The sequence below is a fragment of the Triturus cristatus genome, chromosome 5_1, assembly GCF_964204655.1.
Source record: "Triturus cristatus chromosome 5_1, aTriCri1.1, whole genome shotgun sequence".
NCBI lineage: Eukaryota > Metazoa > Chordata > Amphibia > Caudata > Salamandridae > Triturus > Triturus cristatus.
The window spans coordinates 731330322-731354949 of NC_140587.1; positions in this window are offsets into that span (position 1 = coordinate 731330322).

Below are 24628 nucleotides of genomic sequence, written 5' to 3' on the forward strand. Positions count from 1 at the left end.
ACGTGTCCATGAGGAATAGCAGTGCCACTACAATGCAACCAGCAGACGGCATGCGCAAGTACCTGGGGATGAGAGACACACAAGAAGTCAGCCACAAAAAGCACAGCCACTTGCATGTGCATGTACTCGACACATGTATGGATGACAACATGCTAGGTCACAATTATGACTGTGGAAATACAACCATCACTGCCACCATCACTCCAGTGACACACCCACACACACATCTGACTCACGTGCCATACATGCAGGTGGAGACACACATCACAACACATGCCACACGTGGAGCAATTTGTGCACACTCAGACACTGGTACTCACCACTAAGCAAAGAAGTCGCGTATGAGCCGAGTCCAGATGTCCTCTTGCGGCTCCACATCCTCCACATCACTAGCCCCATTGCCAAGCCCTTCGTCCTCCACAGGTGGATGGTCCTCGTCATGTTGATCCAGGATGAGTGGCACAGCTTTCTCAACTGCCATGTTTTGCAGCATGCAGCAGACCATGGAGATTTTGCAGACCTTCGCAGGGGCATATGGGAGCGCGCCGCCGGTCTTGTGGAGGCACCGAAATCGGCTCTTCAGCAGGCCAAACGTCCTCTCTACCACTCGCCTTGTCCGGCCATGGGCGGTGTTGTAGCGGAGCTGGGCCGGCGTGATGGGGTTGCGGAGAGGTGTGAGCAGCCATGGCATGTTGGGATAGCCAGCGTCCCCTACATGGGAAGCACATGGACATCGTTAGAACTGGTGAAGCGGTCGTGCTGGTAGGCTATGCAAAATACTGGACAGACAGACTGTACCCACCAACAACACATGCTCGTTCGTTGCGCAGCTGCATCATCATTTCAGGCACCCTGCTACGCCTCATGATGTAGGCATCGTGTGCTGATCCTGGAAAACGAGCACAGACATGTGAAATCACCATGTTGGACAGACACACCACAAGGGCATTGATGGAGTGGTAGTGCTTCCGATTGTGGTAAGCTACCTCCCGTACGTGTGGTGGTACCAAAGCTACATGTGTCCCATCTATGGACCCAATGACATGGGGCATCCCTCCCAGGGCATAGAATCCATGCTTGACCCCAGTCAACTGTTCAAGGGTTGGGAACTTGATGAAGTCATCCAGGTGAATCAACATGGCCTCTAAGAAATCATGCAGCACACGGCAGAACATGCTCTGGGACATGCCACCAACATGAGCTATGGTATATTGAAAGGTACCCGTGGCAAGAAAATGTAGGGCTGCCATTATCTTCAGCTGGGGTGTCAGTGCCGAAGGATACCTGTGCTGCGGTTGCAGGTGTGGTGCCAGTCTCGCCGTCAACTCCAGAATCAACGGTTGGGGGAAGCGGGAGCACCGGATACTGTCATTCTCCCGCATGGCAGCCAAGTCCGGAATTGGTCGGGCAAGAGGCGGCGCTCTGCAGTAATTTGGAAGTGACAAGGAAGAGTGAGTGCACTACGACAACAATTTATATGTACTGAGCACATGTTAATCTGTTAATACACATATGCTACATAGGGAGTCAGGCATGTGCTACATGCCCTGGACACGTATGGCTGCCAGGTGACACTCCTACCAAGACCCAGCTACACACGGAGATTGAGAACCTCCCCATGCCATGCCATGGGATTAGCTGTGTCCCAGTGCAAGTGAACAGCCAGACGCAAGACAGGAGTGACATACACCCACACATCAGCAGAAGTAGGATGCCGATTGCAGAGACTGGTAGCGGAACACTAGAGCCACAGGTGACATGACATTACACTAGGACAGCCCACACACCTTGCCATGAAGGTGCACATGCCATGACTCACCACACATTCATTAAGAGGATGCAGACATGTCCTTGTCACGCTACTCCGTGTCCCATGCATACATGCGCACCTCACATCCGATACCACATGTGGCATGGTGTGCGGAACAGTGTGCAATGTCAATCTACACACAGACACATGTTGTTTGCTGCAACAGCTGCAGCTTTTGAGGGTGCTCCAACATCAACCTAATGAGAAGCCCCCACACATACATGACATAGTCACATCGTGCACCGTGGGTAGTGACAAGTCAGGTGTGGTAACCCCTGTACCGGGCATCAGGGGACACTTCCGTGTGTTGGTGTCCGTGCCATGCCAGTGACGCTCATCCCAAGTGTGCAGTACGACATGCACACATGTCAAAGGAGTCAAGGGCATGCCTGGCACACATTGCACCGTCACACATTACATCTGTACACATCTCATCATACATCTGGTGCCTTCTCGACTCAGGAGTAATGTTCCACATCACAGCCTGTCACACCTGTGGCCCACACATGTAGTAATGCACAGACAATGCCTTGATGTCCATTCATGGACAAGTATGTCCATCCATGGACAAGTATGTCCACCCTATTCCTTCCTGTGTGCTGCCTGTCACCACTGTGATGTGTGAAAACCGCCGTACTGCTGCTAAGAGGGCCTGTGTACGTTCCCATATCACTATGGGAGTGCTGCCGTATGTGTACCCATCGTGATAGTGAGCGTACAGGCATGTGTACGGTCCGTACCACTACGAGTACGCATACGTGAGGACACCCATAGTGGTAGGGCCGTACACACGCCTGTACGCTCCCTGTCACTATGGGTGTCCTCGCGTATGCGTACTCGTAGTGGTACGGGCCGTACACACGCCTGTACACTCCCTGTCACTATGGGTGTCCTCGCGTATGCGTACACGTAGTGATAGTGAGCGTACAGGCATGTGTACGGGCCGTACCACTACGAGTACGCATACGCGAGGACACCCATAGTGACAGGGAGCGTACAGGCGTGTGTACGGCACGTACCACTACGAGTACGCATACGCGAGGACACCCATAGTGGTAGGGCCGTACACATGCCTGTACGCTCCCTGTCACTATGGGTATCCTCGCGTATGCGTACTCGTAGTGGTACGGGCCGTACACACGCCTGTACGCTCCCTATCACTATGGGTGTCCTCGCGTATGCGTACACGTAGTGAAAGTGAGCGTACAGGCGTGTGTACGGGCCGTACCTCTACGAGTACGCATACGCGAGGACACCCATAGTGATAGTGAACGTAGGCACGCGTGTACGGGCCGTTGCTATGCATTTGGGGTGCCCTAGGGCCCCAGAACGCACCGTACCTGTGTGTGAAGCTCCAAATTACATAGGGGACACATGAGGGACAAGTATTAAGGCCTACATGCATGCTGGTTGTCATGGAGACCAAGTTCAAATTTTGAATTTGTTCGGGAAGGTGCACAGCAGAAGTCAGTTGGAATGAATCTACTTTGTTGCAATGTGTTTGTGGGGCTGACATCATGCAGGAGAAAAAAACAGATTGAGAACCCACAGACTGCTAGGTTTGAAGGGATTGGAGGAAACATAGGATGCAAATGTGAGTGACCAATCACTCTGTACTCCTGTGCATGAGATGGGCCAGCAAGGCAGATATAAGGCAGCCAGGTCCCATGAGGGAGCACTTGCCTGCACATCTCTGTATTCCACGACCCAGCTGCTGCTACTGATTCCCTGGAACCATGTCAAGGGTTGTGGAGAGGTCACAGCCATTCACCCTGAAGGAGAACATGGCTTTGGTGGATGTGATCCTCCCACGGTACCCCATGCTGTATGGGCGACCAGGTTATCAGGTGAGTGCAGTGTCCACTGGCACAGACTGTGTCCCTTTTTTGTGACTGTGACTTCTGCTATTGTGTCCAGGTGTGACACACATGCTATGTACTGTAGGGGGGTCCCGGGGGGGGAATGCCTGATGTCTCCCAGCAGTACCCTGAGACAGGAGGGGTGGGTGCCTATCACTCCCAGCAGTGCCCTGAGACAGGAGGGGTGGGTGCCTATCACTCCCAGCAGTGCCCTGAGACAGGAGGGGTGGGTGCCTATCACTCCCAGCAGTGCCCTGAGACTGGAGGGGTGGGTGCAGAGTCCTCCCAGCAGTGCCCTGAGACAGGAGGGGTGGGTGCAGAGTCCTCCCAGCAGTGCCCTGAGACAGGAGGGGTGGGTGCCTATCACTCCCAGCAGTGCCCTGAGACAGGAGGGGTGGGTGCCTATCACTCCCAGCAGTGCCCTGAGACAGGAGGGGTGGGTGCAGAGTACTCCCAGCAGTGCCCTGAGACAGGAGGGGTGGGTGCCTATCACTCCCAGCAGTGCCCTGAGACAGGAGGGGTGGGTGCAGAGTCCTCCCAGCAGTGCCCTGAGACAGGAGGGGTGGGTGCCTATCACTCCCAGCAGTGCCCTGAGACAGGAGGGGTGGGTGCCTATCACTCCCAGCAGTGCCCTGAGACAGGAGGGGTGGGTGCAGAGTACTCCCAGCAGTGCCCTGAGACAGGAGGGGTGGGTGCAGAGTCCTCCCAGCAGTGCCCTGAGACAGGAGGGGTGGGTGTGATGCACAGTGTGAGCCTGGCTCATTGATTGTGTAGGTGCCCTCATTCCACCTGTGTCCTTTCAATGGCACGTACTGCTTTTGGCCTTCCCCCAGAGGATCATGTCCCTATGACAAAGGTGCAATGCGTTGGATGCATACTATGCCTTGATGTAAACAGCAAATGTGTTCTAATCTGTGTCCCTGTGACATGTGCCAGGTGTATTGATGTAGTGTCACTTGTTCATCCTCACAGGTAGACGCCTCTGCCAAGGAGCAGATATGGCTGGACGCCGTCAGCGCTGTGAGGAGTGCGGATGGTCGGAGGCGGCACCTGTCCCAGGTGAGGAAACGCTGGCAGGATATCCGGTGCTGGACGCGGAGGATCGCACGGGTCCTGCTGGGGGACTCACCTGAGAGCCATAAGAACCGCGGGCGCCGCCGTCTCTCCCACATCCAGAAACGTGTGCTGGCGGTGGTCTTTCCAGACTTGGACAGGCGTCTACAGGACATGCAGCAGCCGGAAGGGGGTAGATACATGTGTATGTTTGTTGTGTTTCACCAGCATTTGTAGGTGCACTGTTCCATGGATACACTTCCAGGGTTTATGGTGCTGTGCAGATCCTGTTCCCCACAGTATTGCAGTGCTCTCCTGCCTCCCTTCCCCTCCTTGCAATGTGTTCCCTGGTCTGTGTGTAGTCACTCCATCACAAGGTTATGTAGCCTGACACCTTCTACAAGTGTACAATGCCTGCAGCATCATGTGTGGGGGTGGTGTGTAACAGGTTTTGTGACCTTGCCTGTGCCCTGTCCAGTTCTGGACTTGTGGGTTCCATGTCAGTTGGCACTAATGCTGAGTCCAGACATGGGAGTTAATCTCTCGAGTGCCAGGCCTTCCAGCAGGCATGTCCCATGTGGTGGCCTGTGACATGATGTGCATGAGTGTGCGTTACGCATAGTGCAGGAATGTTAGCGTGTGTTGCAGTCATTCCCATTCAGGAGCATGGAGTTGTGTGGCCACTACTGTCCCCAGGGGCATCTTTTCCTAGGTATCATGTGTGTAATCCGAGAATGTCGACAATCTCTGTGTCTACAGCATAGGTTGTGCTCTGTGCCATTGTCCCCTGGCACCATGTGTATTGACGTGAGATGTATTACAAGTGTCCACTGTCCTGCCTGACCTGATTTTCCAAGTACATACTCACGGTGGCCATTGCCTGTGTGTCTTGTTGCAATCATCTGATGATGTCCATTTGTACATGATTATTTGGACATGCGCACCTTGGGTATTTGGTGTGCAATCTTGAATTATTGCATCCCATGTGTATTTCACCCAGACTAAGAGATGTAAGTGCTTCCTGTGTCTCCACAGATTTGTCTCATGTAGGGGGTGGGTGGTGCGGGCATGGCCTACATGTCAAGACCTGTAATCTCCTTGCTAGGACTGGCCAGTGTGTGATGTTTGTCTGGAAATACACTCAAGGTGCAGTGTGCCAGTCAGGGTGGGCATTTTATCAGTATTACCTATGCTGCATGTGCCTCTAGTTCCTGGATATGGTCCCTGCTCATCCCAATTTCCTGCCACGCTGTGTGGTGCAGATGCTGTGCTGGATTGTCCCCAGGGCCTTGCTCCTCAGTCAAAATTCCATGTCATCTCTTTTGCTATTGTGTCATGCTCTCCATAGTTTTTCCATGGCATGGTGGGTCACACAACTGTGTCTTGCATGCCCTACATATGTACCTTGTTTTGTAATTGTAACTCTTCCTTTGTTTCAGGCTATGCACTGTGACCTAAGTAGATTTGACTCATGTGACATATGTATACAGGTGTATGATTAATTTCTGTCTCTTCACCCTGCCCACAGCATCGTCGGGGGACACGGAGGGAGACATGGACACAGACGGCGCGGAGGGACCGAGCACCAGTGCCAGCGGTGACATCGGGGCTGGGCACTTCGAGCAGGACTGATGCGGAGGAGATTGAACCCAGGGACCTGTCGACTGGCACAACAGAGTATGAAGCTGACGGGTCCGAGGATGATCTCTCCGAGTGGGCGGTGGCTGCACCACCATCTGACAGCAGCCCTACATCTGGCACCGCCCCCTCCATTGGCATCAGCCGCCTCCCACGTGCTCGTGTCCCTTCCCAACGTGCCCGGTCACCACATGTCTCCTTCCTGCCAGGCACCGCACCCCCTGCCCCTGTCTCCACTGCTGCCGCCAATGCTGAGTCTGTGGACATCCAGCGGCAGTTGCAGATTGGTCAGACTGCGATCCTTAATGTCCTCCATGGCCACAGCCAGGTCCTCAACAACATGGAGGCATACTTGGAGGGCATTCATTCATCGCAGGCTGACCAACGCAACTTGCTGAGGTCCATAGACTCCACATTGACTGCAGCAGTGGGTCTCCTGCAGCGCTACGTCCCACCCCCTACCCCTGCCCCTTCCACACTTCCCACTCCCATGCCTGTCCCACATACACCCAGACGTAAGCATGCACCCACCACAACAGACACAGGCACCACACCAGCAGGGAAGGTCCGCCGCACACCTCCTGACATGCACACACAGGGTGAAGTAGGCACACCCACTGGGTCGGGGGGCAAACGTGTGACACGCAGCCAGAGTGGGAGTCCGCATTCCACCCAATCCACTCCCTCCAAATCCCCTCCCCTCAGCTCTCCTGGCCAGATCTCCCCCAAAGACTCCTTCATGGCCGCTCTGTCCCTGAGCCCCACAGTGACACCACCCCGCAAACGGTCAAGGAAGTCCACGGTCAGGGTGCTTGAGTCCCCCCCCTGTCCACACCCTCCCCCAGTGGCGCTGCGACCCATCCCTCTGACCCCCCCTCCTTGGGGCCTGTGGTTCCTTCGGGTGCAGGGGAGTCCCTGGAGGACCTTGCAGAGGTGTGCAGCGCGCTCCTAGAATCCACCTTTGGCCCTGCCCCACCCCCAGTGGTGGAGTCCTCCATCCCTGCACCCACGTCGCCTACCCTTCGCCCTCCTGTCCCTGCGGTGCCTGTTCCTTCCCCCCAACATGATGCCCTGACCCCTGTGGAAGACAACGGCTTGCAACTGTGCAGGCAAGCTAGGGGGCACGCATCCCACTGTGTCCCCCATCCAGCTGTGACTCCTGGACTGCCCTATGGGCTTTGTAAATATTGGACTTACTTCATACCAGTTTTTTGCTCATGCTGAATAAAGCTATTTTTTTTTTCCCTTGTGACACTCCTGGTTTGCTGGCATTGCTGTTGGTGGGGCTGCTACATGGTTGTGGGTGTTGGTCATGTGTTGGGTGTGTGGGAAATGTAGTAGGGTGCTGCTCATAGGGGGGACCCTGGGATCTGTGTGCCATCACACGGTGTTAGCTAGCTTTCTCCATTCATGTTAGCAGTTGCTGCATGTTGCAATTGTCCCAAGGTGTATTCCTTCCTCTGTGTACCCTGACTTCTTCCCTGCAGGGTGTCCCCTGACTTTAGCGCAGAGCTGTGTGTACATTAGCTGGGTGTGTAACGTAGTCCTTCACCTTTGCACATGCATGCTGAGCCATTCTCCACCTGCATCATTCGTGGCATCCTTGGTAGTCATTGTACTTGTGTATGTGGACTATTGACATGACTTCGTGTGGACATGTTTTCTTTTTGGCCCTATGCATGCGTATACTCCCAGCCTCACACACATGTGGTACATGTACTGCAGGGTCTTTGTGCACCTGACTGACATTTGTGGGCATGGTATCTGTGGCTACTCCACCCTTTGCGTTCCATGGGCACTGCTGGGAGTGATGGGCACTTACCCCTCCTGTCTCTGGGCACTGCTGGGAGGACTCTGCACCCACCCCTCCTGTCTCTGGGCACTGCTGGGAGGACTCTGCACCCACCCCTCCTGTCTCAGGGCACTGCTGGGAGTGATAGGCACCCACCCCTCCTGTCTCAGGGCACTGCTGGGAGGACTCTGCACACACCCCTCCTGTCTCAGGGCACTGCTGGGAGTGATATGGACCCACCCCTCCTGTCTCTGGGCACTGCTGGGAGGACTCTGCACCCACCCCTCCTGTCTCTGGGCACTGCTGGGAGGACTCTGCACCCACCCCTCCTGTCTCAGGGCACTGCTGGGAGGACTCTGCACCCACCCCTCCTGTCTCAGGGCACTGCTGGGAGGACTCTGCACCCACCCCTCCTGTCTCAGGGCACTGCTGGGAGGACTCTGCACCCACCCCTCCTGTCTCAGGGCACTGCTGGGAGTGATAGGCCCCCACCCCTCCTGTCTCAGGGCACTGCTGGGAGGACTCTGCACCCACCCCTCCTGTCTCTGGGCACTGCTGGGAGGACTCTGCACACACCCCTCCTATTTCACAATATGTACGCTCATGACATACACGGATGTGGGTACGCTCCATGCATTCGAGGTTGGGTACGTGTCGTACTTACACTGTTGGGGTGGGGGAACGCTCCATACGTACGCGGGTGGGGGTACGGGTCGTACTTACACTGTTGGGGTGGGGGTACGCTCCATACGTACACGGGTGGGGGTACGGGTCATACTTACACTGTTGGGGTGGGGGTACGCTCCATACGTACGCGGGTGGGGGTACGGGTCGTACTTACACTGTTGGGGTGGGGGTACGCTCCATACGTACGCGGGAGGGGGTACGGGTCGTACTTACACTGTTGGGGTGGGGGTAGGCTCCATACGTACGCGGGTGGGGGTACGTGTCGTACTTACACTGTTAGGGTGGGGGTACGCTCCATACGTACGCGGGTGGGGGTACGGGTCATACTTACACTGTTGGGGTGGGGGTACGCTCCATACGTACGCGGGTGGGGGTACGGGTCGTACTTACACTGTTGGGGTGGGGGTACGCTCCATACGTACGCGGGTGGGGGTACGGTTCGTACTTACACTGTTGGGGTGGGGGTACGCTCCATGCATTCGAGGTGAGGGTACGGGTCGTACTTACACTGTTGGGTTGGGGGTACGCTCCATGCATACGGGGTGGGGGTACGGTCCGTACATATCCATCCCCACGCTATGTGATGCTTGTGTGGCCCGTCCCCAGGCCTTTGCCACGTGGGTACGAGCCGTCCCGCCATTGTTGGGGTGACGTGGGTGTGGGCGTGGTACGACTCGTACCCACGCTCTTCAGGCGTGGGTACGGGACGTACCGGTCTGGTTGTGTTGCCGGTTCGCGTCGTGAAGGACTTCCGTTGTGGCGGTCGCTGGCTTAGCTGGACATGCCCCCACCCCCTCGTAGTGACCAGGGCCTGGGAGTCAGGTATGTCCAGGGCATGTGTGCTGTATGACTTTGGTGGGGGGTTTGTGGCCTGCCCTGGTCCTGCCACCCCCCCTTTCCCCCCTCCCTTAGTTGTTCTGACCTTCTGCGGCGTCTGCGTCCGAACCTGTAGAGGAGGTCGACTGCTATGAGGGCCGGGATGACACGTAGGTTCGGGTCCATGTCTGTCCGTCGCGTACGGGTACTCCTTGTTCGCGTCGTCCTGTCTGTCCGTCGCGTACTGGTCCTCCTTGTTCGTGTCGTCCTGTCTGTCCGTCGCGTACTGGTACTCCTTGTTCGCGTCGTCCTGTCTGTCCGTCGCGTACTGGTAGTCCTTGTTCGCGTCGTCCTGATTTCCCGGCAGTTTTTGGCAGCCGGAAAATATTCACCGTGCGGGATGACGTCGGTGCGAATCGTAATTCCTGGTTCGTGAATGGCAGGCTGCGAGCGTCCCGACGTCAGGTCGGCGCTTTCCCGGATCGCATTTGTAGGTTTATTTTGTTCGGTCGGGGTTTTTTACGATTCGTACAGAAATGGTGTTTCCGTGCCAAGCGTAATTCCATGTTTGTATATTTTGACGACCGGGTACGCGTCGGACGGAGAATATGCTCCGTCCGACGGTTCGTACCCGGTTTTTGCAGGATCGTGATCGGCACCTAAATATTTGAGGAAATGATGTACGTATGCCATTAAGACATGGTTTTATGCTTTGAAATTGTGAGAAATGTTGTTTTCAATTTTAGAAACTTGGTTATTCATGTGCACGCTGAGTAAAAGAGCAGTGTATGCTCCTAGATAGCCATGTATGCAATTATATATCAAGTGTGATATCTAGACTTCCTTCATACATAGTTCAGTAGAAAAGGATAGATACACTAAAACAGGTAGTTTGATGCCGACAGGAGAACTTAAACAATGAGTCACAGATATTGTCACAACTGTTATCTACCTAACAGCAATGGAGGTACTTTCACAGTAAGCCAGGCACTACTCAGGCCCTCATCCAATCATCCAGCCACTACTCAAGCAGTCACCGATTCACTCATGTAATATCCACACACTTATTCAATTACCCAGGCACTACACATGCACTATTGCAATCACACAGGCTCTATAGTTGCACTCATTTAATCATCCAACCACTATTTATGCATGTATTGAATTATGGAGACATTAGTCAGGCACTTATCTAATCATTCAGGCACTACTGATGCACTCATCCAAACACCCAGATCAATCAATCGATCAGGGAATTTTGAAGCGCACTACTCACCCGGGAGAGTCTTAAGGCACTGGGGGAGGGAGCATCTCCGGTTAGTTGAAGAGCAAGGTCTTGAGGGTCTTCCTGAAGATGTGCAGAGTGGGTGCGCTTCTGATGTCGATCGGGAGCTCGTTCCAAGTCTTAGCCGCGATGTAGCAGTGATAGCGATAGCAGTGATAAACTCATGGAAACACACAGGCAGTAACTATGCAGATATGGAACAACACATGAAATTCTCACATACTCACAGAATCACGCAGGCACCATCTGTATCCTCAGGGAATCACCTAGGCACTACCTATGCAGTCATTCAGTCATTCAGGGTATATTGATGTACTCAACCACAAACACATGTATTTACAAGTTTTAGTGAGGAATATGTAGTCCTTTAGAACCATCTGATGAATATATATGCAACCTGTCACACACTCTTTGCATGTGCTCAGAACAATTAGTGAGCTATATGGTCTGATGGGGATTAATGTGCAATATTTATATGCACTGTTTCTCAAAATTTAAATCTGATACATCTAAATAGAAAAGTACTGTGATACTAAATCCACCAGTGAGACAATGTTAAAGAGGCACACACAAAGACACTATGGGCATCATTAGGATCCTGACGTAAAAAGGGATTAGGATGTGCCCGCCACACTGGCGGGTGCATCCTCCATTTTTAACATTGCGGTGGGCGGTGCATGACCTCCTCTGTAAGCCCCTAGTATATAATAGGGCAGGGGTATTAAAACTACCACTTAAAACGTGCCACAGGGCGCGTTTGCACACTGGTGAAGGGAGAGGGGGCTGAGCAGACGTGTGCAAACAAGCCCTATGGCCGTTTTAATTTGGGGGATAAAGTCCCCTTGAATTCTGAGTGTCCCTTGGGTACAACTAGCCCATCTGGTATCTCTAGTTAGCACCACAGAGCTGCCTTGCAGAGAAAATGGGCACGGCCTGGACCACCTCTCTGCAACGCAGCACAGTGGGGCTTACTGGAAGCACCTGGTGGACTAGTTGGCCCCCATGGGCCCTCAGGATTGAAGGGGAATTATTTCCCCAACTTAAAACGCGCCATAGGGCGTGTTTGCACTCATCACCTCAAGCCCCGTCCCCTCCCTTTCCCACTGGGGAAACATCCCCTGTGGCTGTTTTAAGTTGGGAGATTAACTCCCCTTGAATCCCGAGGCTCCCTAGGGGCAAATGTGCCCACTAGGTACCTCCAGTAAGCACAATTGCAGAGAGGTGTAATAAGGGGCACAGCCTATACCACCTCTCTGCAACGCAGTGCAGTGGCACTTACTAGAAGCACCTGGTGGGCTAGTTGGTCCCCAGGGTCCATTAGGATTGAAGGGAAATTATTTCCCCAACTTAAAATGCGCCACAGGGCGTGTTTGCACATGTCACCTCAGACGTCGTCCCCTCCCTTCACCACTGTGTAAACCCGCCCTGTGACCATTCTAAGTTGAGAGATTAAGTTCCCTTGAATCCTAAGGGTCCCTAGGGTCAAACTAGCCCACTAGGTACCTCCAGTAAGCGCCACAGAGCTGCGTTCCAGAGAGGTGTAAAAGGGGGCATGGACTCTGAACACCTGTTTGCAACGCAGCTCCCTGGCGCATACTGGAGGTACCTGGTGGGCTAGTTGGCCCCCAGGGACCCCTCAAGATTGAAGAGGAATTAATTCCTCAACTTAAAACGCACCAGAGGGCACGTTTGCACAATGGTAAAGGAAGGGGGCAGGGCCTGAGGTTACATGTGTGCAAACACGCCCTGTGGCGCGTTTTAAAATGGGGAATTAATTCCTCTTCAATCCTGAGGTCCCCTGGTGGCCAACTAGCCCAGAAGGTACCTCCAGTATGCGCCGGGGAGCTGCGTTGCAGAGAGGTGTTCAGAGGTCACACCCCTTTTTACACCTCTCTGCTGTGTAGCCCCCCTTCTTTTTCTAATTTTTTGGCCCTGGGGACCCCATCCCCCAGGGCCTGCCCCCAATTTTTTTTTTAAATTGAAAACATTGGGAAGGGGACCGCGTGGCCCCACTCCTGAGGTCATAATCTGCCCCGGGGACCCATCCTCCGGGGCATGGGCCTTGTTTTAAAATATTTGTTATTTGGAGGGGGGCTGCCTTGCCCCCCTCCTGTGGCCACCTATGGCCCAGGGGACCCCATCCCCCGGGTCCGGTGCTTTTTTTTCTTTAAAAAAAAATAATGACATTTTCGGGAGGGGGGCCGCGCGGCCCCCCTCCCGAACCACTAATAGCCCCGGGGACCCCATCCCCCGGGGCTGGCCCACTCCGTTGGGGACTGTGGGGGGGTCCCCAATCCCCCCACGGTCCCAGCCGGTTCCCTGCATCCTGCGGGAACCGGCATTGCTTTTCCACATGGGGAGCAGCTAACATGCTGCTCCCCATGTGGAAAAGCAATATGCTTTGCTATTTGGAAGAGAGAGCAGGTTTCCTGCTCTCTCTTCCAAATAGCAAAGTAGTTTGCAATGACAGGGTGGGAGCTGCGAGGCTCCCACCCTGTCATTGCAAACGACAGTGTCCTGGGGGTGGGCACCCTGGGACACTGCAGGAGCTGGCCCTCGGGGGTGGCGGTCCCCAGGGCCATCAAGGGGTCCAGGAGGGGGGCCGCACAGCCCCACTCCCACCATTTGTAAAGCCCCGGGGTGTGGTGATCCCCGGGGCTTGGGGGTCCATAACGGACCCCCAAATTATAAACTTAGTGCCCCGGGGAGGTGGCGGTCCTCGGGGTGTGTGGGGGGCTCAAGCCCCCCCACACAGGTTCATTTTATTTTAAAAAAAGCCCCGGGGGTGGCTGTCCCCGGGGCAGCGGGGAGCCTTGTGCCCCCGCTACACAATAAATTTTAAGCCCCGGGGGTGGCGGTTCCCGGGGCTTGGGGACGTTATACTTTAAAGCCCCGGGGGTGGCGGTTCCCTGGGCTGCGGGTGGCTGTGAGCCCTCGCATTTAAGGTCCTACAGCCCCAGATGGTGGCGGTCCCCAGGGCTGGGGGCCCCTCTGGGCCCCCCATAACTATAATATAATGCCCCTGGGACTTGGCCCCCCCGGGGGCTAATTATAAGCGAAGCGCGGGAGTCCGCGCTTCGTTTTAGTATTCGGCAGCGTGATGCACAGACCCTACGCGCATCCCGTGATTTAAAAAAATAATAATTGTGGGGGTCTTGGGGGTGCTTGTGGGACCCCCTGAGCAGGCCTAGGGGGTCAGGGTGTGTCTACCCTGCCCCCTTTGCGCGTTTTTGCGAGGTTTTTATCTTTGGGTTCTTGTGACTCAGTTCTACCGAGGCACAAGATGGATGCCAACACTTCCTGATTTGGAGTGTTGACAGCCAATTAGAATACAGCTCGTGCACGGCAGGGTGCGCTTAGGCTGCGCTTTGGGTACGCGGACCCTCCGAGGCCATAGATATATATGTACTTTTAATTGTGATTTTCTCAGGAACTACTGAACGGATTTACACCATTTAAGCAAAAGGCACAAGTCTGAACTGAGGACTACCTCTTTGCCAAATTTGGCGTAATTCCGTTCAGCAGTTCGGGCTGTAGCTGCGGCTAAAGGTCCTATGGGAAATTGCATGGGGAAAACACGTTTTGAGACCCCCCCTTTTTTCTCGGCCCCCACTGCACGAATTATCCAGAGACTTTCAGGATAGGAGCGGACCGGAGCTGGCCAAAAGTTTTGAAACTTTCGCGAAGATTCGTCAATCGGCGCCAAAGTTATTGGGAATAGAATGTTGCGAATTTCCTATGGAAAATATGTCCTAACTATATCTATATACGCAGAAGTCCAGGGGTACAAAAGACAAAAAAAACACAAAACAACAAGGCATACAGAGCCTGAATGATAATGAAACTAAAGCCTAGCCAAAAAGTCCTCAAAAAGAGGACGTAATCCCATCACCCACCGTAGTGGCATGCTTCATCATGTGGGACCTCCTCTTAACCAAACCTGGTTTGGCTAAGGAGCTACAACTCCCAAGCTGAATCTAAGGGAGGAGCTTGCGGATGATTTAATCTACGCTGATGGAAAAAAGATCTCCTAAAGATCGATGAAGGTAGCCTAGGTTAGGTGAGGCCCTATAGTGCAGTGTGAACATAAGTGAAATAAAATTGACTACAGGAAAAGAAAATGCTTTAATTGAAAATTTCCCTGTGCCAATGTTAAAAGCAGAGTAGTGGCGCGGCCTGACCAAATTGACGAACACGCTTACAATAAACCAGGAAAAGGTCTCTTTTTTTTTTTCCAAAAAGAGGACGTAATCCCATCACACACCGTAGTGGCATGCTTCATCATGTGGGACCTCCTCTTAACCAAACCTGGTTTGGCTAAGGAGCTACAACTCCCAAGCTGAATCTAAGGGAGGAGCTCGCGGATGTTTTAATCTACGCTGATGGAAAAAAGATCTCCTAAAGATCGATGAAGGTAGCCTAGGTTAGGTGTAGCCCTATAGTGCAGTGTGAATATAAGTGAAATAAAATTGACTACAGGAAAAGAAAATGCTTTAATTGAAAATTTCCCTGTGCCAATGTTAAAAGCAGAATAGTGGCGCGGCCTGACCGAATTGACGAACGCGCTTACAATAAACCAGGAAAAGGTCTACATGTTTCAGCCAAAAGAGATTGGTAAATTATGATCAAGGCTTTCTTCAGGACCAAAATACAAAACTACTGCAACTGCAAACTAGCGCATAAAGCACTAATGTGAACTTGTGTCCAAATATAGTCAAATGAAACGATACGACCAACCTTGTACCACAGGATCAATTCCAAAGTTTAAAATCCTACCGGTCAAGAAGGTAAGTACCTGTATCAATTGGACAAAAAACACAACAAACAAAAAAATCATAATTAATGACTAGGCAATGTGATTCAAACAAGTCTATAGCCCACACGTAGCCAGCCAATTGGACCGCTGGATGTAAATCTTACCCGTAATTAAATCGGGACTAAGCCTGCCGCTCCTGGTAACAACTCAGGGCGTGAGGCAGCGCTCTGTGAAAGAGAAAATAAAAACATGGTATAGTTTAGTGGAATAGATGCAACAAAGATGTAACACACTGCTATGCTTGTCAACCTCTTTACTGCTCAAGATTAAACCCTTCCACAGAAGAGAAAGCAAATCTGAAAAAGTCAACCACACTGAATAACTAAGCAAGAGTGGCAGCGCAAATGGTTACAAAAAATCAAGAACTAATCTCATTCAAAGAGGCAAGTCGAGGAATTGGTGATGTGCTAATGCGTGTAAAAACAATCCTGTCTTTCACACGGAACTTCCTCGAGTAAAAATACGAATATAGCCTTGGGCGCTAATCTGAAAAAGTCAATACCCTCAGTGTGAAATGAGAGGAACACGCCACAGGACCAAATAGAGCAACCTACACAAATACCGAAGCTGTCGGTACATATTAAACCGACCGTTTCTGAAGCACCACTAGAGATGTCATAGTGAACTAATAACATCTAAACTAAAGCGATACAAGAAAACGGGCGATCATCAAAAAGACAAATAATGTCTAAAGGTCAAAATACATAGGGACGAAGTTCCTTACCTCTCCGTCGCTACCCCGTGCCTCCTTCCTGGATGCTTACGGCGGCAACCGAAGGGTGGAACCAGGCAAAGTTAAATAGAAAAGACCGCGCCCAGTCACGTGATAGCGCGTCATGACGTGATACATCGAAAAAACAGATGGTCACGTTACGGAGTACCTGGGCAATATGGGAAATGTAGTGTACAGACCAAGTGGCCGCAAATTGGGATACAAGCTCTCACAAACCAATAGCCTTCAAACAAAACAGTTATGTGTAGGAAAACCAAACAGGAACAAATCGGCTTATGTTGGTCACAATATTGGCATGAAAAACAAATTAAAACAAATGGTCACTCAATGAATAGTACTACTTAATGAAGTCATTGACAAACCACCATATGAAGGAAGGACTAATCAAGTGCTCAGAAAAACTTAAGCATTCATGGGGCTTACACCAATCAGCAACAAGTCGAGACTCAATGCAGGTTTAACAGTTACAAAGAAGACCAAGGTATGGAGTCGTTAAGACCACATCGGTCACTCTGTAACTTGAACACCCACCGTTGTTCTTTATTGAAAAGAAATTTAGAAACATCCGCAACGTGCGAGGGAATGAAAGGTTGTTCAAGTACAGTCCACGACATCTGATCGGGACTGTGGTTGCACTCCAGGTAATGATTAGTCAGTCTCGTTGATGCCTTCTTGCATCGGATGGTACTCTTGTGTTCCATAATGCACTGTTTCACTTTCCTCATAGTCATGCCTACATATTGTTTCTGACATGGACAAATAATCAGATACATGACCTTTTCACTGTTACAATTGGTGTGGTGGAGCTGTTTCCACGGTTTAGAAAGGCCAATGTTGACCTCAGTAGTATGCCTTGTCTGGGCACAAACCACACAGCCGCCACACGGAAAATGTCCACGAACTGGTGGAAGATTCCATAATGGATTAGCGACAGCTGGCGGTGTGCTTCGAGGTCTAGTGTGAACCAAAGCATCACGCAAATTATTACCCCTCTTATATGAAAATAGGGGGAAAGCTAGTTTTTCATGGCCTGTATTGAGAATTCGCCAATGTTTCCGCACGATTTTCTGTATCTGGTTAGAAGACGTGCTAAAGGTGTTCACAAATGTCAGTCTGTCATGCGGTGCTTTCAGAGCAGAAACTTCCAGCAGAGCATCACGGTTGTTATTTGCTGCTCGTTTATAAGACTGTTTAATTAGCCTCAATGGGTAATTTCTGGATTTAAGGTTTTGTGATAGAACATTGGCATGTTTGGTGAAAGTCTCCTTGGTAGAACAATTCCTTCTCAACCGGAGGAACTGGCCAAAAGGCAGACCTGTCCTAAGTCCCTTAGGATGGAAACTATCAAATTTAAGCAACGAGTTTCTTGCCATTGGTTTGGTGTATAGTTCACTGGCAAGACCTCCATCAGTAGGAACAATCCACAGATCCAAAAATGACAGTCCCAACTTACTAAATTCCAAAGTAAAGTTTAGGAAGACATTTTGATCATTGAGCCACTGATGGAAAGCAGTTAAAGAGACATCATCTCCTCTCCATATGACCAAAACGTCGTCAATATATCGTTTCCATACTTTGATGGAACCAAGAAACGGGTTAGTTGGCGTGAGCACATGGTTCTGCTCAAGAAGATGGACATAGAGATTGGCCAGGCTGGGGGCAAAAACGCTGCCCATCGAAGTACCGGAGATCTGAAGGAACAAACGGTCTTCAAACTTAAAAATGTTTTCTGTCATAGCCAGCCTGGCACACTCCATGATGAAAGGAACAGGTGAACTCAATGGTTCAACGATGTTATCCAGTAGCAATCTAATCGCTTCAAGTGTGTCCCCCTGGTGGATACATGTGTACAGTAATTCTACGTCGAAGCTGACTAAATAGTCAGTCTCAATGTTAAAGTCGATGCCAGGTAGGATGTTCAAGACATCCTTGGTATCCTGAAGAAACGTGGGCATCAATTTCACCAACGGCCTCAAAAGCACATCAACAAAAGATGACAAGGGTTCCAGAAGTGAACCGTACGGTACGCGCACGGTGAAAAAACTTAAAAAAAAAAAAAAAAACATAACTTAGTATTTAAAAAAACGTACAAATTCACTGAAAAAACCATAGGTTTCACACACGTTATAGTTAGGAATTAGCATTTAAAAAACCTTGGAAATTCACTTAAAAAACCATAGGTTTCACACATGTTATAGTTAGCTGGACAGAGGATTGCGGTCGCGTGAGTTATAGTTGCCTGCACTAACTATAACGGGGGAATTTCAATGGTTTTTCACGAGTGAAATGTCCAGCTAACTATAACATGTGTGAAACCTATGGTTTTTAAGTGAATTTGCAAGGTTTTTTAAATGCTAATTTCTAACTATAACGTGTGTGAAACCTATGGTTTTTTCAGTGAATATATCTATATATATATATATATATTACCTACTGGCGGTCGCCAGTAGGTAGTTATAGTTAGGACCACGTTTCCATAGGAAATCCGCAACATTCTATTTTGAATAACTTTGGCGCCGGTCGACGAATCCTCGCGAATGTTTCAAAATAGGTGGGGCGCTACGCTCCGCTCCTACCCTAAAAGTCTCGGGGGGATTCGTCAAGCGGGGGCTGAGATAAAAGGGGGGTCCCAAAACGCGTTTTTCCCATGCATTTTTCCATAGGACCTTTAGACACAGCTACAGCCCGAACGGCTGAACAGAATTTAATGAAATTTGGCAGAGAGGTAGTCCTCAGGTCAAGGAAGTGCCTTTTGTAGGTTAGGTGTAAATCTGTTCAGTAGATTCTGAGAAAATAGCCTTTAAATCAATATATATATCTGAGCTAGCTTACGGTGCGCTTACGGTGCGCATACCGTAAGCGTACGGTGACGTGCGCGAGCGAGATTCTGATTGGCTCTTAGATCTTAGTAAACATTCGAATCGGTCGAAACCAGGAAGCGGCGGCCGCCATTTTGTGTATTTCACTCCGGTAAAAAAGGGTGATATCTTGAAAAGGGGGCAAGGAAGAGAGTTACAGACCCCCTAACATTTGTAAGGGGGTCAAAGAAGGACAGAAAAGTACAAAGAAAACATTTATTGATTTTAAAAAAAATCGCGGGGTACGCGTACGGTAAGCTCACCGTACGCGTACGGTAAAAAAAAGAAAAAAAAAGAAATGAAATGCAGATTTAAGTGTTTAGATATTAGGGGGCTCTAAAAAGAGCCGTTGTGTTTATGAAGTGATTTTTTATTGATACCTACAAGTAAGTACCGATGCAGAGTCTAAGGTTCAAGAGGAAGACTCTGTTCCCTTCATCAGTGAAGTGTACACCATCTCCTCTATAAATGTCTTGCATGTCGTAACGCAAGTTGTTGTGGTAAATGGAACCCATACCATAGTCACGGAGGAAAGCAGAAACAGATTTGTTGACGTGCTTTCTTGCTTTGTCAATCTGCGGACAAAAATGATTGGACCAGTTCCATTTTTGCCTTTGGCATATGTTAGAAAACACAAAGGCAGTTTTAGGGAAAAGTGAAAACAGTTGTGCAAAGGTGTCCTTCATAAGCATTTCCAGACCTACCCCAGTCAAAGTGCCTAGGTCATTGCCACCACAGTGCACTATTATGAGGTCAGGGTGTTGGATTTGCATGAAGGATTTCACCAATGGCATCAATTGGTGCCACTTTAACCCTCTCTGACCAATCCATTTAATGTCTACATTTGGCAAAGCAAGGTCTCTCACCATATCTGTTTTCTCTGCATACTTTTCACTCCAGAAGACATAGCTGTGCCCTACAATCCACACTGTGAACATCTTCAAAGGAGAACTGGTTGCACTCAGGAGGTGTAATTCAGTAGAATGGTAAAAAGAAATGAAAGACAGTTTGGAAATGGAGGCATACATATTTTTTTTTTATAAAAAAAAGAACTGATTGGCTGTTTCATACCATTCTAGAATAAAAACTAGGCTGTATGTGTAAATTTATAGAAGCATGTTTTGTATTGGTACAGAACAATGTGTTACTAAAGAACAGTACTATGGATTTGCTGTTAGGTTTGAAAAGTCAAGCACTCCTGCTCTTTGGAATTGAAACATTGTTTGGTGAACTTCTGACCTAACTCTGCACAGCAGTGTTTCAAGAGCTGTTGCTATGGTAGCAGGCAGAAGTCAAGTTGGGGGAAGGGTACTAGGCAGAAGTCAAGTTGGGGGAAGGGTACTTTTGGAAAAGGGTTGGTTTTCAACCAATAGAAATGTGTGATTACATTTGAAAAAAAGGGGGAAGCACTGAGATTTGAAATTAACATGTATATGTGTGGAAAAAGAGAGGGAAAGTTTGCCATTATCTGGTTCTGCTTAGAGGAGAGAGGTGTACAGAAGAGAGATCCTGGCTTTGATAATCTGCTGTTTGAGTGCCACATTTATTTCACAACTAACTAATTTTAAAGGTGAGTTTAGAGTTTGAGAGGGGATGTATATGGTAAATTAAGAAATGAATAATAGAATTGGAATTCCTTTTGTTGAAGTTGTGTTTATTATTTTCTGTTTTGGGAGAAATTTAAATGTGAGGAACATGTAAAATAATATGGACTAAGTTTTCACGAAAATTTAAGGTGTACTGGTAAAAATAAGGAATACTTTAAGGGTTTGAGGTTGCACTCAGTAATGCAAATACATTCAGCATCAGTGAGGCTGGTTGCCCTTGCTGGAGTGTAGTGAGTCACCCAGGTTACACATGTTGCTGGTCTCAGAAAGCTGTTTGGTATTGCTCTGGTGATTTTACATTTGCATTAGATGGAAAGGGGGAGGTTTTTTTTTATGCAGAAGCAGACTCTTAGCACACAGCCAGCTGCTTATCCTGTGGAAACATGCATAGTATTCACAACCGAGTGGGGTTTGAGGTTTCAGTCAGTAATGCAAATACATTCAGCATCACTAAGGCTGGTTGCCCTTGCTGGAGTGTAGTCAGTCACCCAGGTTACACATGGTGCTGGTCTGAAAAAGCAGTTTGGACATGTGCTTTTATCAGAATCTGAAAAGTGGATTCATAATGTGTCAGTCTGTAAAAGTGTTTATCACTTGCCAAAAAAAAGAGTAGTAAGTGTGCTTTCAAATTGGCAAAGAAATTTCGTTTTGTGACTATTGTGAAAACATGACTCTGTGTGCAAATAGGAATTACAGGCAGAGATTTATTGCGTATTGCTCTGATTTTACATTTGCATTAGATGGAAAGGGGGAGCCATTTCTTTGTATGCAGAAGCAGACTCTTAGCACACAGCCAGCTGCTTATCCTGTGGAATCATGCACAGTATTTACAACCGAGTGGGGTTTGAGGTTTCAGTCAGTAATGCAAATACATTCAGCATCACTAAGGATGGTTGCCCTTGCTGGAGTGTAGTCAGTCACCCAGGTTACACATGGTGCTGGTCTGAAAAAAGCAGTTTGGACATGTGCTTTTATCAGAATCTGAAAAGTGGATTCATAATGTGTCAGTCTGTAAAAGTGTTTATCACTAGCCAAAAAAAAGAGTAGTAAGTGTGCTTTCAAATTGGCAAAGAAATTTTGTTTTGTGACTAATGAGAAAACATGACTCTGTGTGCAAATAGGAATTACAGGCAGAGATTTATTGCGTATTGCTCTGGTGATTTTACATTGGCATTAGATGGAAAGGGGGAGCCATTTTTTTGTATGCAGAAGCAGACTCTTAGCACACACCCAGCTGCTTATCCTGTGGAATCATGCACAGTATTCACAACCGAGTGGGGTTTGAGGTTTCAGTCAGTAATGCAAATACATTCAGCAACACTAAGGCTGGTTGCCCTTGCTGGAGTGTAGTCAGTCACCCAGGTTACACATGGTGCTGGTCTGAAAAAAGCAGTTTGGACATGTGCTTTTATCAGAATCTGAAAAGTGGATTCATAATGTGTCAGTCTGTAAAAGTGTTTATCACTAGCCAAAAAAAAAGAGTAGTAAGTGTGCTTTCAAATTGGCAAAGAAATTTTGTTTTGTGACTAATGTGAAAACATGACTCTGTGTGCAAATAGGAATTACAGGCAGAGATTTATTGCGTATTGCTCTGGTGATTTTACATTTGCATTAGATGGAAAGGGGGAGCCATTTTTTAGTATGCAGAAGCAGACTCTTAGCACACAGCCAGCTGCTTATCCTGTGGAATCATGCACAGTATTCACAACCGAGTGGGGTTTGAGGTTTCAGTCAGTAATGCAAATACATTCAGCAACACTAAGGCTGGTTGCCCTTGCTGGAGTGTAGTCAGTCACCCAGGTTACACATGGTGCTGGTCTGAAAAAGCAGTTTGGACATGTGATGTTTTCATAATCTGAAAAGTGGATTTTAAAATGTGTCAGACTGTAAAAGTACTTATCACTTGCCAAAAAAGTAATAGAAAGTATGCTTTGCAATTGGCAAAGAAATTTCGTTTTCTGCCTAATTTCAAACCATGACTCTGTGTGCACACAGGAATTGTTTTTAGGTATTTAATTTGTGATGGTGTTATTGTGATTTTCACTTGTAGGAAAGGGGTACATAGTATTTTAAGATTTGAAAAGATCATAAAAAATGTAGTAATATATTTAAATAAAATAAAGGAATTTTTTTTTTGTTTTTTTCAGGTATTGCTGAAGAGCAGTGAACAAAATTTAAGATGCCTACAAAATCCAGACTAAAGAAAGACCACAAAAAAAACCTATATTTGAAGACAACTGGAGGACCTAAGTTAGTTGGAGATGCTCATGTTGGGAAAAAGAACAAGTCTTCTGGTAAGCAGACAAAAGATTTTTTAAAGAACATCTTCAAAAAAAGGAAAAATGTACAAAATGTCTGTACTGGAAAGAATGTTTTCAATAGAAAAAAAACAGGAAAAAATTGAGAATTTAGTTAATGCAAATATACCTTCTGCAACAACAAAGATTAACTTAAACAGAAAAACAGTGTTTAAAGAGATACGTAGAAAAATGTTTCAGAGAAGAGTTATGTCCAATTTGATAAAGGATGTGAAGAAATATAAGCAAAAGGCAAAATATTACAAGAGAAAAAAAGAAATTGAAGCCATTGCAGCAAAGGCATTAGAATTAAAAAGGAAACTATTCATTTTAATTTTGAATAGGATGCGTACATTAGATAAAATGGTTAATGTACTGAAATCACAAAGCAAAAGGAAAAGAGTAGTGAACAGAACAAACTTTTGTAAAGTGTTTTTAGGAAAATGGATGCATAGTTCAAGTAGTGAACCTTTTTTTAATGAAGAGAGTTATTTTCAGTAATAGTTTGCTGCATGCAGTTGACACCAGAGGTCGTGCTTATGAAGTGAAAAATGGTTGCATAATGGAGAAGGAGATAATGGTTCCAAGAGATGAGGTACAAGTGATGGCGGATGAGGCTATGGGGAGACGTCCTAAAGCCCCAGTGTACACTTGGAATTGTCGTAGTATTTGCACTGTGCGTCAGGAATCTATTGATAAATTTTGTGAGTTTCTAAAAGAATATAGTAAAAAAAGTGTAAAACAGAAGATTAAGGTGCTTCAAAGTCTAGATCCATGCAGAGTGAGAGAGAATACTGGTTTGCAGGGTCATTCTCTGGCTTGTCTATCTAGAAAAGTGTGTAATAGTGTTTTCCATCATTTTAGGATGCTGGCTGTTCATCATACTGAAATGAGAAAGTTTGTGAGACGGTTGTATTTTGCTAAAAGTCCAGCAATAAAGTTAGATGAATTGAATAGGGCTCTGTTCCGTGGATCGGTATCAGATTTAGAGAAGGTTGTTGATGAAATTCAGTTTTGTTACTTTGGTCCTGAACAAAACAGTGCAGAAAAGGACACAGTAAATGAGGAAGAAGTGGAAGAGAATGTAGAACCCTCTGTAAGTAAATATTACTTGTATTTGTTGCCGCAGAACTCATTATAGAAAACAAACTAGGAATGTTGATCTCTACAGAAAGAGTGAAAATGAAGATAATTATAAGTGGAAAGATTTTGTCACATATATATTTCTAGAAAATTGTTTTGAATTGGGTGAAGATCAGCGTATTTGTAAATACTGTTACAACAAGTTAGAGGAAAATAGAATGCCGACCAGAGCTGTACATAATAATTTAGAATTGGATGTTATTCCTGCCGAACTTTCTGAATTAAATACATATG